Source organism: Pan troglodytes, chromosome 10 (assembly GCF_028858775.2).
Source record: "Pan troglodytes isolate AG18354 chromosome 10, NHGRI_mPanTro3-v2.0_pri, whole genome shotgun sequence".
Taxonomy (NCBI): domain Eukaryota; kingdom Metazoa; phylum Chordata; class Mammalia; order Primates; family Hominidae; genus Pan; species Pan troglodytes.
In genome coordinates, this window is record NC_072408.2 from 27952000 (window position 1) to 27968670 (window position 16671).

Sequence of the window (16671 nt, forward strand, 5' to 3'; positions counted from 1 at the left end):
AAGGCCATGCTGTAGCAGGCGAGTGATAACAGGCTTTAATCCTTCCAAAGCATGCTGTAATGGGATATTGGCATTGAGTGGGGTAAGGGTGATTAGGTTTTAATGAGATGGTAAGGGGTGCATGATCGGTCACCAAGGAGGGAGTAGAGGTATCTTATACTTGTGGGTTAAGGTGGGAGAATACAAGAGGAGATGCAAAGGAGGCTTTGGATTGGGAAGAAGGGCAGCAATGAGATGCAGCTGTAGTCCAGGAATAGTCAGGGAAGCAGATAATTTGGTTAAAATATCTCAGCCTAACAAGGGAACTGGGCAGGTGGGGATAACTAAAAAAGAGTGCGTAAAAGAGTATTGTCTAAGTTGGCACCAGAGTTGGGGAGTTTTAAGAGGTTTAGAAGCCTGGCTGTCAATACCCACAACAGTGATGGAGGCAAGGGAAACAGGCCCTTGAAAAGAAGGTAATGTGGAGTGGGTAGCCTCTGTATTGATTAAGAAGGGGACGGACTTATCCTCCACTGTGAGAGTTACCTAAAGCTCAGCGTCTGTGATGGTCTATGGGGCTTCCGAGGCGATCAGGCAGCATCAGTCTTCAGCCGCTAAGCCAAGAAGGAGTCAGTCAGAGAGCCTTGGGCCAGAGTTCCAGGGGCTCTGGGAGTGGCTGCCAGGTGAGTTGAACGGTCCGATTTCCAGTGGTGTCCCGCACAGATGGGACACGGCTTAGGAGGAATCCTGGGCTGTGGGCATTACTTGGCCTGGTGGTCAGATATCTGGCACTTGTAGCAAGCTCCTGGGGGAGGAGGTTCTGGAGGAATGCCTGGCCACTGCGGTTCAGGCGTTTGGAAGTTCTTGTGTGCTGGAGATGTGGCTGGGGTTTGTCTCACAGTGGAGGCAAGGAATTGCAACTTTGTTTTATTATTGTACACCTTGAAAGTGAGGTTAATTAAGTCCTGTTATGGGGTTTGAGGGCCAGATTCCAATTTTTGGAGTTTTATTTAATGTCGGGAGCAGATTGGGTAATAAAATGTATATTGAAAATAAGATGGCCTTTTGACCTTTTAGGGTCTAGGGCTGTAAAGCGTCTCAGGGTTGCTGCTGAATGAGCCATGAACTGGGCTGGGTTTTTATATTTGATGAAAAAGAGCCTAAACGCTTCTGATTTGGGATAAAGAAAAAGGAGCATTAACCTTGACTATGCCTTTGGCTCCAGCCACCTTTTTAAGAGTAAATTGCTGGGCAGGTAGGGGAGGGGTAGTCACGGAACAAAACTGTAAGCCAGACCAGGTGTGAGAAGGGGAGGCGATAAAAAGTTTATAGGGTGGAGGAGCAGAGGCTGAGGAAGAATTGGGACCTAGCTCGGCCTGGCGACGAGGGGAGAGGTCAGATGGGTCTGTAGAAAAGGAAGATTAGAAAGACTCAGCGATGCTTGGGGCTGGGACTGAGGGGACAGGCGGGAGGGAAAGAAGGAAGATTTGGGATGAATTGCATTGGGCAGAGACTAGGAAGGGACTGATGTGTAAAAGAATGCCTGGACATCAGTCACCTCAGACCATTTGCCCATTTTATGACAAGAATTATTTAGGTCTTGTAGGATGGAAAAATTGAAAGTGCCATTTTTCTGGCTATTAGGAACTACCATCGAGTTTGTATTGGGGTCAAGTGGCATTGCAGAAGAAAAAAGACGCTTAGATTTTAGGTCAGGTGAGAGTTGAAGAGGTTTTAAGTTCTTAAGAATACAGGCTAAGGGAGAAGAAGGAGGAATGGAAGGTGGAAGCTTGCCCATAGTGAAGGAGGCAAGCCCAGAGAAGAGTAGAGACATGGGGAAGTGGTGGGGGTTTCTTGCCCTCCAGAAAAGCAGAGAAAGGGTTGGGGCATGGAAATAAGGGATTGGGGGTTCTTGACCCCTAGAAAAGCGGGACTTGCTGCTAAGGGTGAAGGAGAAGGGGTTGAGGGGTACTTGCCCCTCCCCCAGAAAAGCAGAGAATGGGTAGAGACATGGAGAGAAGGGGTTGGGGTAGTTGTCCCTCCCCCAGAAAAGCACGGGGGATTGATCTTCCAAGGGAGGTCCCCCGATCCGAGTCACGGCACCAAATTTCATGTGTGTCCGGGTGAAGAGACGACCAAACAGGCTTTGTGTGAGCAATAAAGCTGTTTATTTCACCTGGGTGCAGTTGGGCTGAGTCCGGAAAGAGAGTAAGTGAAGGGAGATAGGGGTGGGGCCGTTTTATAGGATTTGGGAAGGTAAAGGAAAATTACAGTCAAAGGGGGTTGTTCTCTGGTGGGCAGGGGTGGGGGTCACAAGGTGCTCAGTGGGGGAGCTTCTGAGCCAGGAGAAGGAAATTCAAAGGGTTAATCACTCAGTTAAGGTGGGGCAGGAACAAATCACAATGGTGGAATGTCATCAGTTAAGGCGGGGCAGGGCCTTTTCACTTCTTTTGTGATTCTTTAGTTACTTCAGGCCATCTGGGCGTATACGTGCAAGTCACAGGGGATGGGATGGCTTGGCTTGGGCTCAGAGGCCTGACAGTGGCAATGTATGGTCACATTACTGAATCCACATGTTGCAAGAGAAAAACTAGCAGGTAAGGGAATGGTCAATTATTTATTTGTCTTGTGCTCGGTAAATCGGCACTTTACACAATATAAGGTGAACACAGACTAGCTACCTGTGGAAATATTTAACCTTTTATCTGTAGCTATCTGCTTAAGGAAAGGCATCTTTTTGCAGAACTCAGCTTTTAGCTTAATTTTGTTTATGTCATAGTGAATTGGGGTCTCAAGTTTTTATTTTCCTTTCATACCCCTGCCTTTTTCCTTTTAAAATCTTTTGAAGAAAGCATTTTAGAAGAAAGTTACTCCTTGGTCTTGAATTTTGTCTGATCTCGCATGGCTGTGATGGTTTATTCCTAGAACAATAGATCCCACATTATTAGGAATGCTCATTTTTAGCAGGTTGTGAAATCTTATGTCCTGCAAAGAAAAAAATAGGAGGAGGAAGAGAGACAAACACACAGTAAAAGGAACAATCCTGGAAAACTGATATAGGCCATATCACTCTGAAGTGTGTTGTCAGTAGGCACGTATGAAATGGTTTGTGTGTATAAATCGGTTTCTGTTATTTTCTTCTGAAGTTTAAGTTGTCTAGTTTGCATCCCCATGGCTTAAGAAAATCACAGCTTAATATTTAGTAATTTTAAATTGGACAATACGGGGGAAAGGAAAATGAAAGGAAAGGAGAAAAGAAAGAAAAAATTGAAAACATTATTTGGAGACTTGTAGTCAGGAAAAATTTTAGAATTTATTTCAAATTGTAGAAAATAATAAAAACTGATAAACCTTAGGCAAGACTAGAATCAAACAGGTACTATAATTTATAGAAGCATATTTTTTCTCTCTTCAATTCCCCAGTTTTATTAAACAGAAAATCATAGTAGGACCAATTTATTGGTAAAATAAATTTTAGTACTTTTACACTTGGTTTAATTATTTGTATAAAGTGCAACAAGAATAATCATTTGCCATATAGGAGCTCTCTCTTTTTGTGAATTGGCTTTGCTGGATCTTTTTGCACAACGAATGTAAGATTGGACGTTTGTAAATGCCTGAAGCCTAGCCAAGGATTTATCTGTGCCTGCAGATACATATGTGAACTGGGTGAATTCTTCTCTTTCTGAGGTCTTAAGAAAACTTGGAGTTCCTGGACCAGTCAAAAAGTGACATTCTTTACTTACCACAGGTCATGACCCTGTAAAGGATAAGATATGGGGCTAGTTTTTCCAAGGGGCTTCTATTGGCTCTGTAGGTCAGCCTCCTTTTCTCAAGGCAATCAGAAAATGTCATTCCAGTCAAGGACTTGGTAAAATAACGAGTGTCTCGAATTACGTCCTGTGATAAAAGAAAATATATTCTTATTAAACTTATGCAAATAATTATATTGCCATAAATTGAGAATACTCTCAAAATAGTTTTCAAATTTTGGAGAAATTAGGTTGAGAGAAAGGAATTATATTTTAAATTTTGCTCATAAGAACAAATTTTACTGAATTTACTAAATTCACTTTATTAAATTGATAAAGCTGTAAATAGCTTAAAAGGAAAGTTTTCTTGACTCTGAAAAATAAAACCAATCAGCAAATGTTTTAAACAAAATCTTATACAAGATTATTTCAGTCTTCTATTAGTTTGGTCCATGCAATTAACTCCATGTTCTGCTCAATATTGGGTCAGCAAGACTTATTAATATATGAGCTCTCCATGAAAGGCCTGGAAATTTTCCTATCTATTCCAATGATGGTATATCTAAATTTATCAAAAACTTATTTTTTAGGAGTACTCAGAGTTCTATAGCAGATTACAAACTGTCCTATAAAAGGATTAAAGTAAAACAACTATTGTGAATGACAAAAATCTTAGAACAGCCATGGTTAAAGACACCATTGACAAGTAAATTTGGTTTCTTCTGTGGCATACAGCAATTTTACATAATAATCATAATTACTACTGACAACATCTACTAAGACATATTAGAATCACAGGAATTGCATATATTTTTGGAACACATAATAATAACACATTCAAGTAAATATAATCCAAAGAAGGTTAAATGTCATTGTTTGTTTGACAGTGCTTCCTGTATGACTTTACCATACCAAATAAGTCAAATATGTCTCTTTTGGACTTCTGGAGACCTATTATTAATAAATATATGAAGTCCAAGTACTAATTTTACAATTTGATTTTGGAAAGTCTGTCAAATGTCAGAAGTTTAAAATACTTAATATGATAATATAGGCTCATAGGTAATTGTAAAATAAATCATTCATTTAGTCAAAGTGATAACAAAGTTTTTTTAAAAAAGGCAAAAATCTTTATTTTTTGAGAGAGGAGACTTAATTTCCCAAACAATGAGCCCTAAGAGAGACTGCATGAGGCCAATTAAATCTGTCTCTCAAATCTTATAAACAAATCTATTAAATTTTAATCATTTTGACCATAAGCTATAATTTCCATAAACCTTTAAATAACCTTTTAATGTTTTTTTAAATTAAAAAATGGGTTAATGCTATAAGAACCTTGTTTATCTAACACAGGGGCCCTGATGCTGGTCTTTCATCAACCTATAATATTAATGTGTAATTTATATGGAAACTCTGAACTAAGTTTATCTCTCAAAATTGGCCCTTATAATTTCACAGACGCATGCCTTCTGTGACAGTCCCTGGGATTAGAGGGGTTCAGCAGTTTTAATTTCTGGCACTGTGTCTCATGAATGCAGTTTGTTTTGATTATCATCTTTTCCTGGGTCTGAAGATGAGGGTTTGACTGGTGTTACGGCTTAAGATTTAGCAGGACTTGGCGTGCTTTTTTGACCCAGAAGTAAAAGCCCTTTAATTTAACAGAATAGGCTGGGCACGGTGGCTCATCCTTGTAATCCAAGTACTTTGGGAGGCCAAGGTGGGCAGATCACTTGAGGTCTGGACTTCAAGACCAGCCTGGCCAACATGGTGAAACCCAGACTCTATTAATAAATATACAAAAATTAGCCAGACGTGGTGGTGTGCGCCTGTAATCCCAGCTGCTCAGAAAGCTGAGACAGGAGAATTGCTTGGATTTGGGAGGCAGAGGTTGCAGTGAGTTGAGATTGTGGCACTGCACTCCAGCCTGGGTGACAGAGCAAGATTCTGTCTCAAAAAAAAAAAAAAAAAAAGAAGGAAAGAAGAAAAACCATGAAAACTTAATAGAATTAGGACTTTAAAAGCAACACAGAAAGTAAAATGGACATAATAACCTTAATTTTTAAAATTTGTAAATCTCAATTTTTCTAAGCAAATAAAAACTTAATAAGAATAACAGGAATTATTTTGATAAATGTAAAATCTGTTAGACAAGTTAACAAAAAGAATAAAAAAGATCTTCTCTGTTTGCTTTTTCCTATGAGGAGTACATTTAAATAACATGCAATCAAAACTAATGTAAACCGTACTTGAATTAGTTAGATATAGAAAGAGTGTGTTCCGGGTGATAAATGAAAATTCTTGGTTTCATAGAACAATTAAAGCCAAGAGCACAGAGGGTTATATTAGAAGAAAACATTTTATTTAGAACTTTAAGGTAAAACATTTTTTTTTATAACGTCAGGCCACAGTAGCAGAACCTGAGGGAAAAAAATTACAGAAGCTGTTGACAAAGTTGAAGGAGAAAGTTATCTCAGTCCTTCTCAAAGGGAAGAGAAAGCTGAAAACAGTGGGACACAATAAAAGTTGAACTTTTGGGTTAAAAAAATTAAAATCTCTTGTAATTTTATTAAGAGTGAATCAATACCTTAAGAAAATGTTATTCTAACCAATTCTTTAGTGAATTAATTCTTTTTTAATATCAAGTCTCAATCTCTGGAATGACTATTATAAATAATTTCCCTTTAATTATAGCAAACTTGATCACTTTTTTTTACTCATAAATCCTCTTCTTACAAACCTTATTACAATTTATACAAATTATTTATGATATGCTTGGACTTTCTGTGTTATCCTAAAGGTACCTCTTTCTTAAATAACCAGTCATTTTAGAAAAAAAATTAATCACACAAGATTCTTTCTCATATAAAATTATTTTCCCTTCAACTTTTCTTACCAAAAATACCTCTTTATACCTACAACTTTCTGTGTATCTCTCTTATATACTAGTTTCTTTCACTTTGTTTCATAAACTTTAGCCTTTGTATTAGACAAACATTATTTTCCTTTAAATAAGAACATATTTTTTAGAAAAATATCTCCCTATATTTTTTAAATTGGAAATAACCCAGATACTTAATGTAACATAACTTTAGATTATAAATGGTCATCATTTAAAGTTATTTGTCTGTTAATCATTTTTATAGCCTGTGATTTCAGATGTTTACCTAAGAACCTTAAGGTTAAATAACTTTTTTCTTGTTGTTGTTTTGCCAGTAACTCAAAAGTTAGCTGTTTTATTAAGCCAACAATTTTCAATGCATTATTTTTACAAAAATTACACAAAGATAACCATGTTTTGGGTTATAAGCTTTATAACCCTCATGCCAAATTTGGACACCTTATAATATTTAGCAGGGATAAATATTAAACTGCTTGATCAAGAAATCTAAACAATAATGTGAATTGACAATTCTAAAGACATTTCTAATTTTATTTTACCAGCAATTAAAACACACTTATTTATTAAGGATTTTCTTAAGTCACATGAACTTGAAAAAGCATTTGGGCTTTTCTATCTTCTGTTTTTCTGATAAAGTATTTGATTTAAATGCTTTTGTAAATCCAATTAATTACAGCTCCTTTATATATTTTTAGTAGTGAAACGTACATGACACATAAATATGTAGACTTATTAGTCATGAAGATAAAAGTAGATCTTAAAGATTCATATTTTAGATATTTTAGACTTCCAATTTAGATATTTCAGACTTCCAATTTCTTTTTTTTTTCGTTTTAAGACAGAGTCTCACTCCATTGCCCAGGCTGGAGTGCAGTGGCACGATCTCAGTTCACTGCAATCTCTATCTCCTGGGTTCAAGCGATTCTTCTGCCTCAGCCTCCCGAGTAGCTGGGACTGCAGGCACATGCCACCATGCCTGTATTTTTGTATTTTTGTAGAGACAGGGTTTACCATATTGGCCAGGCTGCTCTCGAACTCCTGACCTCATGATCCGCCCGCCTTGGCCTCCCAAAGTGCTGGGATTACAGGCGTGAGCCACTGTGCACAACCTCCAATTTCTTAGGACCTGTTTAACTGGATAGCCCTAAATTTGCATACTAAAGGAACAACTCTTAGGTGAAAATCAGATAGCAAAATTTACATCTCAAGGTACAGAGAGTGGTGTGCTAGAGGGAGATTAAAAATGGATACCAAGTCAAACATGAAATTGTAGAAATCTACCTTATGATTGTATAGGAGACCAATTTTATTTAGATAGGTAGTTTTAAATTTAGTCTCTATCTTTTAATTGGATCTCTGAGCTCTTTGCACAAAACTCCACTGAATCTTAGGTCTCCAAAAGGAGAGAGATTCATGAGACTAGGACATGTAATGCTTTTATGGTGCACTTGGCTACAAAGACATTTCTCTAAGTGTCTAAACCACACCCTTTTGTATCTTAAACACCCATGAATAGCACCTGTTGTAACAACTATTTTAGTAAAAAAAAAAAAAAAAAAAAAAAAGGTAATACAATACAAAAACAAGCATTAAGAACTGAGAAACTTGTCTGATTGCACTCTTGGGGTTCCATAAGGAAAAACAGAGATTTCTCCCCAAAAAGGAGTCTGGGAGGAAACCTGTATTTTCTTAAGGAATCCCAGGCTGTTAGAAATGATTTTAGGTCCCTCACACAGTGGGAAGGTGACAAGAAGAAGGAAAGACATGTAGAAGTAAATGAATGAAACAGTCAACTGAGCTGTTTCTTCTCAGCCAACTGAGAAGAAGAAAGAACTTTTTCTCAAAAAACAAGATCCTAGGAGAGAAAGAAAGCATAAAGGCACACACACACATACACACACACACACACACTCACACTCACACACACATCTTGGATATTAGCTTTTAATTAAGCTGATTTTTAACCATGGAACTAAATACATCCTTTTAAATTTCATTACCATATTTTAGCTGTGACAAACTGCTGATATTTCAAAAGTAACACAAGTATCAACCCAGAAAAGATTGGATTTAGGAACCAAACCCAGGCTGTCATGGTGAAAAAAGGGCAGAATCTTAGCTACTGAACTACAGCATGGGGTAACTACCATTGCTCTGTCATCTTGGCTTGGCTAGGAATAAATGGCCCTGTTATGTACATAAAAGCCCCTCAGGTAATTAATATAATTTTTTCCTTTTGCTGGTTGTTTTTTAATTTTTCTTTCCTTTTACAGAGGCAGGAATTTAATCAACTCAGTAGCCTTTTTCCCCATACTTTGGAACTTTTCTTTGGCTTTGACCGTGTCGAGTAGAGTTGGTCAAACCTAACGGGAAAAAGACTGAAACAACAAAAACAAACAAAAATCAGTTAAGTCAAACAAACAAACAATTGTACAATTTATAGGATCGCTGAGTGCTCTAATGGTACGGAGAAATTAAGGCCAGCTAGTTGCTAATCTTAACTTTTAGTAATTAAGGAGAATTTCCAAGACAAAAACTACAATTCAGCTACTGCCTAGGAATGGGGCCCAGGCTGAACACTGCTCTCTACCATCCTAGAAGCAGGGAAAAACTCAAACTCACCTTCCCTGTGGGAAGTGGGCTCAAACTTCAGAAAGGAGTTGTTGGTCTCCTTCATCATCATGGAGCAGGAAAACTCCCCTTCTTTGTTCGAAGCAAGTGAAACTCCAGAAAAGGTGTTGCACAACAAAATAAATCTTAGATCTTAACCAAATTTTGAGAGATCAGGCATTCTCTCTGCAGTGGGAGCCCCCTGACCTTGGCAAAATGTGCAATTGGTTTTGTTACAGGAAAGGGGTCCCAATCCAGACCGCAAGAGAGGGTTCTTGGATCTTGCTCAAGAAGGAATTCAGGGCAAGTCCACAGTGAAAAGTGAAAGCAAGTTTATTAAGAAAGTAAAGGAATAAAAGTATAGCTATTCCATAGAGAGAGCAGCCCCGAGGGCTGCTGGTTACCCATTTTTATGGTTATTTCTTGATGATATGCTAAACAAGGGGTGGATTATTCATGTCTCCCCTTTGTAGACCATATAGGGTAACTTGCTGATGTGGCCATGGCATTTATAAACTGTCATGGCGCTGGTGGGAGTGTAGCAGTGAGGATGACCAGAAGTCACTCTGTGGCCATTTGGTTTTGGTGGGTTTTGGCCAGCTCCTTTACTGCAACCTGTTTTATCAGCAAGGTCTTTGTGACCTATATTTTGTGCTGAACTTCTGTCTCATCCTGTGACTTAGAATGCCTTAATTGTCGGGGACTGCAGCCCAGTAGGTTTCAGCCTCATTTTATCCGGCCTCTATTCAAGATGGAGTTGCTCTGGTTCACATGCCTCTGACAGTGTGAGCAATGAAGATAGCTCAAGCTTGCACCTGGCACCCGTAGGAGCCTTGTCAAAGGTTAGGGCCATCTCCACTAAGAGTCCTTCCCTTGGTCACCAATTTACAAATTTGTAAATCAAAAGGTATGAGAGATAGGTCTTAATCAATTTAGAAGTTTATTTTGCAAAGGTTAAGGATGCATGGGGGAGACAGGCCTGTGCCTTTCTCAAAAGATTATTTTGAGGGCTTCAATATTTAAAGGGGAAAAATAGGTTGAAGGGGAAGGAGAGGTGAGGGTATGGTCACAATTCTGAATCCACAGGTTGCCAGAGAAAAATGAGCAGGTAGGTAAATAGTCAACTATGTATGCATCTTGCACTTAGTAAACTGACACTTTAAACAAGATAAAGTGAACATAGAGTACCTACTCCTGGAGATATTTAACCTTTATACCTGTAGCTACCTGCTTAGGAACAAAAGAAAAAGCCGCTTTTGGTGACTCAGCTTCATTTTGTTTCTTTTGGCATAGTAAATTGGGGTCCCAAGTATTTATTTCCTTTCACAGAATTCACTTGCAATAATGTTAAACAAGGTTCCTTTTAACTTTGTCCAGGGAACATAGAGTTTGTTTGTTTTCTGAGCTATCTGGTAAAGTCTATTGTGATGAAATATTTGAATAATATTTCAGCAGAATGGCAATCATAAGGAAAAAGTATTGGCTAATGCAAGTGAATTATCTTCTATTGTCTAAGGGTAATATTAGGCTTAATTATTTTTACTTTTAAATACTGAGTGTTACAGTGATTTCACTTTCATGTGCATAGCAAAGTGACAACAAACTGGTGGAAGAAATAAGATTTCCAGAATAATCCCTTAAAGCATATTTGGAATAGAAGCTAGGAGTTAGGAAGATAGCAGTGTATGTAAGGCACGTTACCTGCAGTCCAATAAAGAAGCCAGGCCGGGCGCGGTGGCTCACGCCTGTAATCCCAGCACTTTGGGAGGCCGAGGCTGGCAGATCACGAGGTTAGGAGTTCGAGACCAGCCTGGCCAGTATGATGAAACCCTGTCTCTACTAAAAATACACAAATTATCCGGGCGTTGTGGCACGCGCCTGTAGTTCCAGCTACTTAGGAGGCTGAGGCAGAGGTTGAAGTGAGCCGAGATCCCGCCACTCCACTCCAGGCTGGGTGACAGAGCGAGACGCCATATCAAAAAAAAAAAAAAAAAGCCAGGGGAAAATGTTTGAATAAGGTTAACATCATCGAAAACATTGCTAAATTGATTAATCATATCTACAAGTGATGTTTAAAGGAATCTTTTCACTAAGTTAAATTGTTAACATTGAAAGAATATTAACCTCAACAATCGCATTACAACAATTTTGTAAAGACTTGTGTGTCTGCAGTTGAATTTAGTTGCATTTCTGTGCCTACTTTGTATTCATGAGGAACAAAAATGTAATGTGATAAAATTTTTAAATAATCAGTATTTTAATTTTTTATGAAGTTTGGGACATCAAACTATCAACAAAGTACTGTTTCAGTAAAAATAATTACCAAAAATCTTATTGGTTTTGAAATCTTGTGAATTAGGAGTATGCGCACATACAGACAGAGATAATTAAAACAATGGTAAAAATAGATCTAATTCAGCAACATAAAAAGAGATGGTGAGAGAAACAATAATAGTGGCTAACATTTGTTGAGCACTTACTATATATGAGATATTGCGCTAGTGTTTTGTTTGTGTTAATAGATTTTCTTCCTTACCACAGTTCCATCAACCAGATGTTATTATCTCCCTTTGCAGATGAAAAAAACCTAGGTATGGAAAAGGCAAATGAATTTCCCTAGTTCTCACAGCTCGTGAAAGATGGAGCCAAGGTCTGAATTCAGGCAGTCTGATTCCAAATTCCATGCTCTCAACTGTGTTTCACATTGCTAAAGTAACTGTGGACTTTTGTGCTATTAGTACCTTTAAGCGGTGCGGCCTATTTAATGATATGCCTTATTCCATATTATTCAGTATCAAATAACCATGGGACTTGGTTTACGTGCATGTGCGCACACTAATACACGTTGTTACTGACTTGCATATACAGACTCAGTGGATGGAAATGTATGAAAGCCCAAGTAGATTACAAACCCATTTAAATAAAACGACATACTTTGATTATTTTCTACCATTATTTGATTATTTTCCCTCAGTTTTTTGTATTGAACCAACTGTGTTACACAGAATCTGCCACTGTATACTTCTTCATTACACTTGTCTTTTCTGCTCTTCAAATTACCTGTACCCCTATATTGTAATGAAAATCTTTAACAACAAAAAAGTAATGATTATTAAAAAAAAATAGAGCAAAAGAAAAAGTCTCCCCTTTCTGCCTTCACTGTCACTCCCTTTCCGGAATAATCACTCCATATACGTAACTGCCACCAAGATCCATATCCCACAGGTTTTATTCTGGGTCTCTTTTCTCCGGCCATGGTGGCCTTTTTGCTATTTCTCAAACATGCCAAGCACACTTCTGACTTGGGGAATTTTGCACTTCCTTGTTCCTCTTCTAAAACGTTCTTCTTCCAGATGTCTTGTACTTTCATGTCATTCAGATCTCTGTTTAAAGATTTCTTTACTCCTGAACACCCCATATAAAATAGCATTCCCTATCCATAACTCTTTAACCAGCTTGATTTTCATAGTATTTATCACCAGCTGACACTAAGACCCCAAAACGCACCTGTGTAGAAGTGCGTGTTTGCGCACGTGTGTTTAATGGCGTAAAACAAACAAAAAAAATTATTATCTTAGAGATCTAAAATCCAGAAATCAGAAATAAGTGTCAGTGAACTAAACTCAGGGGGTTGGCAAGACCATGTTTCTTTCTGAAAATTCTAGGGACAATACACTTCTTTGTTTTCTCCAGTTTCTAGAGGCTGTCTGAATTCCTTGGCTCATGGCCCTTTTCCGTGTTCAAAGCTAGTGATGTCCACGTCACATGGATGCTTCTTTCACATTTAAAGGAGCCTTGTGATTACAATGGGTTCACTAGGCCAGGTCAAGTCAATCTCTTTGTTTTAAGTCATCTGTTTAGCAACCTTAATTCCATGTGCAATTTTAATATCTCCTTGCCATGTTACCTAACATATTTACAAGTTCTGGAGATTAGGACCTGGATGTCTTTAAGGGTCATTACTCTACCTAAGGTTATATTATATATAACATTACATCTATATATTCTCCATATATATGAAGAATACATATATATAGTTTATATATGTTTACTATATATACACACATATAGTTTGATATATAAATATATACACACATATACACAGATATATACATATGTTTACTATGTATGTATATACATATATAGTTTATATATGTATATTGTACACATGTTTACTATATATACATGAATATATACATATATTGCATATATACACTATATATAGTATATAGAGTATGTAAACTATTATATACACACAAACTGTGTGTGTGCATATATATACATACACTTTATGGTATAGAGAGAGATGATAAATTACGTGTATATTACATATATTTACATATGTAATTTATGTAATATGTATTACATATATGTAGTTTATCATCTGTCTATATCATAAAGTGTGTGTGTATATATCTATATATGCACACACACAGTTTGTGTTTAAATAAGTTTATATACTCTATATACTATATATAGTGTGTGTATACAATATATGTATATATTCATGTATATATAGTAAACATATGTACACATATACATATGTAAGCTGTATATGTATATACATACATAGTAAACATATATGTCTATGTGTGGATATGTGTATATGTATTATATTTATATATGTATTTATTATATGTGTGCATATATAAAAATATATAAATATATATAAATATATACACATATATAATATAATCAATGCATACATAGATATAATACATACATACACATATAAAATATATGTATTTATATATCAAACTATATATGTATGTATATAGTAAACATATATAAACTATATATGTATTCATATACATGGAGAAAGTGTGTATATATAGTAAACATATATATAACCTATATACATAGTCTTCATATACATGGAGAATATATATATATAATTATATATAGATTGTATATATACATATATATGTTGTAAGCTATATATGTAGTCTTCATATACGTGGAGACTATATATATAATTATATATAGGTTATATATAATATAACCTTTGGTAGAGTAACAGGTTATATATAATATAACCTTAGGTAGAGTAATGATTATATATGTATATATATTATAATATATATTATGATATGTAATGTGTATTTATCCTATATTTATATATAATATATATGTAATTTATTTAGCATCTATCTCTCTGTACCATAAATTAAGCTCTGTGAAAACATAGGTGTTTGGTTCACTGTTCTCTCTGGCAAACATCAGTGCTCAGTGTGTATAAGCTGAATGACTGATGCAAGAGGTGGGTCCCTCAGTCTTGGGCAGCTCCACCCCTGTGGCTTTGCAGGGAACAACCCTCCTCCCAGCTGCTTTCATCAGCTGGCATTGGGTATCTGTGGCTTTTCCATGTGCACAGTGCAATCCACAGTGTCAGTGGATCTACCATTCTGGGATCTGGAGGATCGTAGCCCTCTTCTCACAGCTCCACTAGGCAGTGCCCCAGTGGGGACAGTTTGTGGGAGCTCTCGCCCCACATTTCCCTTCTGACTGCCATACTGAAATTTCTCCATGAGGGCTTCACCCTTGAAGCACACCTCTGCCTGACATCCAAGCATTTCTATACATCCTCTGAAATCTAGGTGGAGGTTCCCAAACTTCACTTCTTGACTTCTGTGCACCTGTAAGCTCAACATCATGTGGAAGCTGCCAAGGCATGGGGCTTTTACCTTCTGAAGCCACAGTCCAAGCTGTACCTTGGCCCCTTTTAGCCATGGCTGGAGTGGCTGGAATGCAGGGCACCAAGTCATGAGACTGCACACAGCAGGGGGGCCCTGGACCAGGCTCAGGAAACCATTTTTCCCTTCTAGACCTCCAGACCTGTGATGGGCGTGGCTGCCCCCAAGGTCTCTGATGTGCCCTGGAGACATTTTCCGCATTGTCTTGGCAATTAACATTCGTCTCCTCATTACTTATTCAAATTTCTGCTGCCTGCTTGAATATCCCCCCAGAAAATGGGTTTTTCTTTCCTACTGCATTGCCAGGCTGCAAATCTTTCACACTTTTATGCTCTGCTTCCTCTTGTACACTTTGCTGCTTAGAAATATCTTCCACCAGATACCCTAAATCATCTCTCTCAAGTTCAAAGTTCCACAGATCTCTAGGGCAGGGGCAAAATTCTGCCAGTCTCTTTGCTACAGAATAACAAGAATCACATTTGCTCTAGTTCCCAAAAAGTTTCTCATCTTTATCTGATACCACTTCAGCCTGGACTTTATTGTCCATATCAGTATCAGTGTTTTGATAAAAGCCATTCAAAAAGTCTCTTGGAAGTACCAAACTTTCCCACATCTTCCTGTCTTCTGAGCCCTCCAATTCTCTAGGAAGTTCAAACTTTCCCACATTTTCTTGTCTTCTTCTGAGTCTTCCAAACTCTTCCAACTTCTGCCCATTACCCAGTTCCAAAGCTGCTTCCCCATTATCAGGTATCCTGTAGCAATGCCCCTCAGTACCAATTTACTGTATTATTCCATTCTCCTGCTGCTAGGAAGAAACACTGAAGACTGGGTAATTTATAAAGAAAAAGAAGTTTAATGGACTCACAATTTCAAATGGCAAGGGAGGCCTCACAATCATGGTGAAACGCAGAGGAGCAAAGGTACATCTTACATGGCAGCAGGCAAAAGAGTGTGTACAGGAGAACTGCACTTTATAAAATAATCAGATCTTGTGAGACTTATTCACTATCACAAGAGCAGCATAGGAAAAACCCATCCCCATGATAAAGTTAGCTCCCACTGGGTCCCTTCCATGACACATGGGGATTATGGGAGCTACAATTTAAGATGAGATTTCAGTGGGGACACAGCCAAAACATATCACTATTATAAATATCTTCTTTTCAAATTAAGTTTATGTGATAGATTACATGAATTGATTTTCATACATTGAACCAGCCATGCATACCTGGAATAAATCCCATTTGATCATGGTATTTAGTTATTTTATGTTTCGTGTATTATTGAATTTTTTTACTAATATTTGTTGAGGATTTTTACATCTATGTTCATGAGTGATATTGGTCTACATTTTTTTGTTATTGTAATATCTTGGATTTTAGTATCAGGGTAATGCTGGCCTCATGGAATAAGATAGAAAGTATTCCTGATGCTTTTATCCTGTGAAGAAGGTTGTATACAATTAGTATAACATTTTTCTTAAATGTTTGGTATAATTCACCAGTGAAACTATCTGGGCCTCATTCTTTCTGTTTTTTGTTTTGTTTTTTTGAGATGGAGTCTCGCTCTGTTACCCAGGCTGGAGTGCAGTGGTGCTGCCTCAGCTCGCTGCAACCTCTGCCTCCCCAGTTCATGCCATTCTCCTGCCTCAGCCTCCTGAGTAGCTGGGACTACAGGCACCCGCCACCACGCCTGGCTAATTTTTTGTATTTTTACTAGAGTTGGGGTTTCACTGTGT

At 37.5% G+C, this 16671-nt stretch overlaps 1 protein-coding gene across 15 annotated transcripts in view; it reads left to right on the forward strand.

Moving 5' to 3' along the window:
• LOC112204985 (solute carrier organic anion transporter family member 1B3-like) overlaps positions 1-16671 on the forward strand; it is a 112462-nt gene that overhangs the window by 6086 nt on the left and 89705 nt on the right. The window contains exon 1 of one of the 15 annotated variants that reach the window (XM_063785485.1): positions 2471-2576. The exons of the other annotated variants lie outside the window; for them this stretch is intronic. The gene's annotated coding sequence lies outside the window, so the exon portion shown is untranslated. Of the gene's footprint in view, positions 1-2470; positions 2577-16671 lie in introns of those variants that run through there. 15 annotated transcript variants of the gene reach the window in all.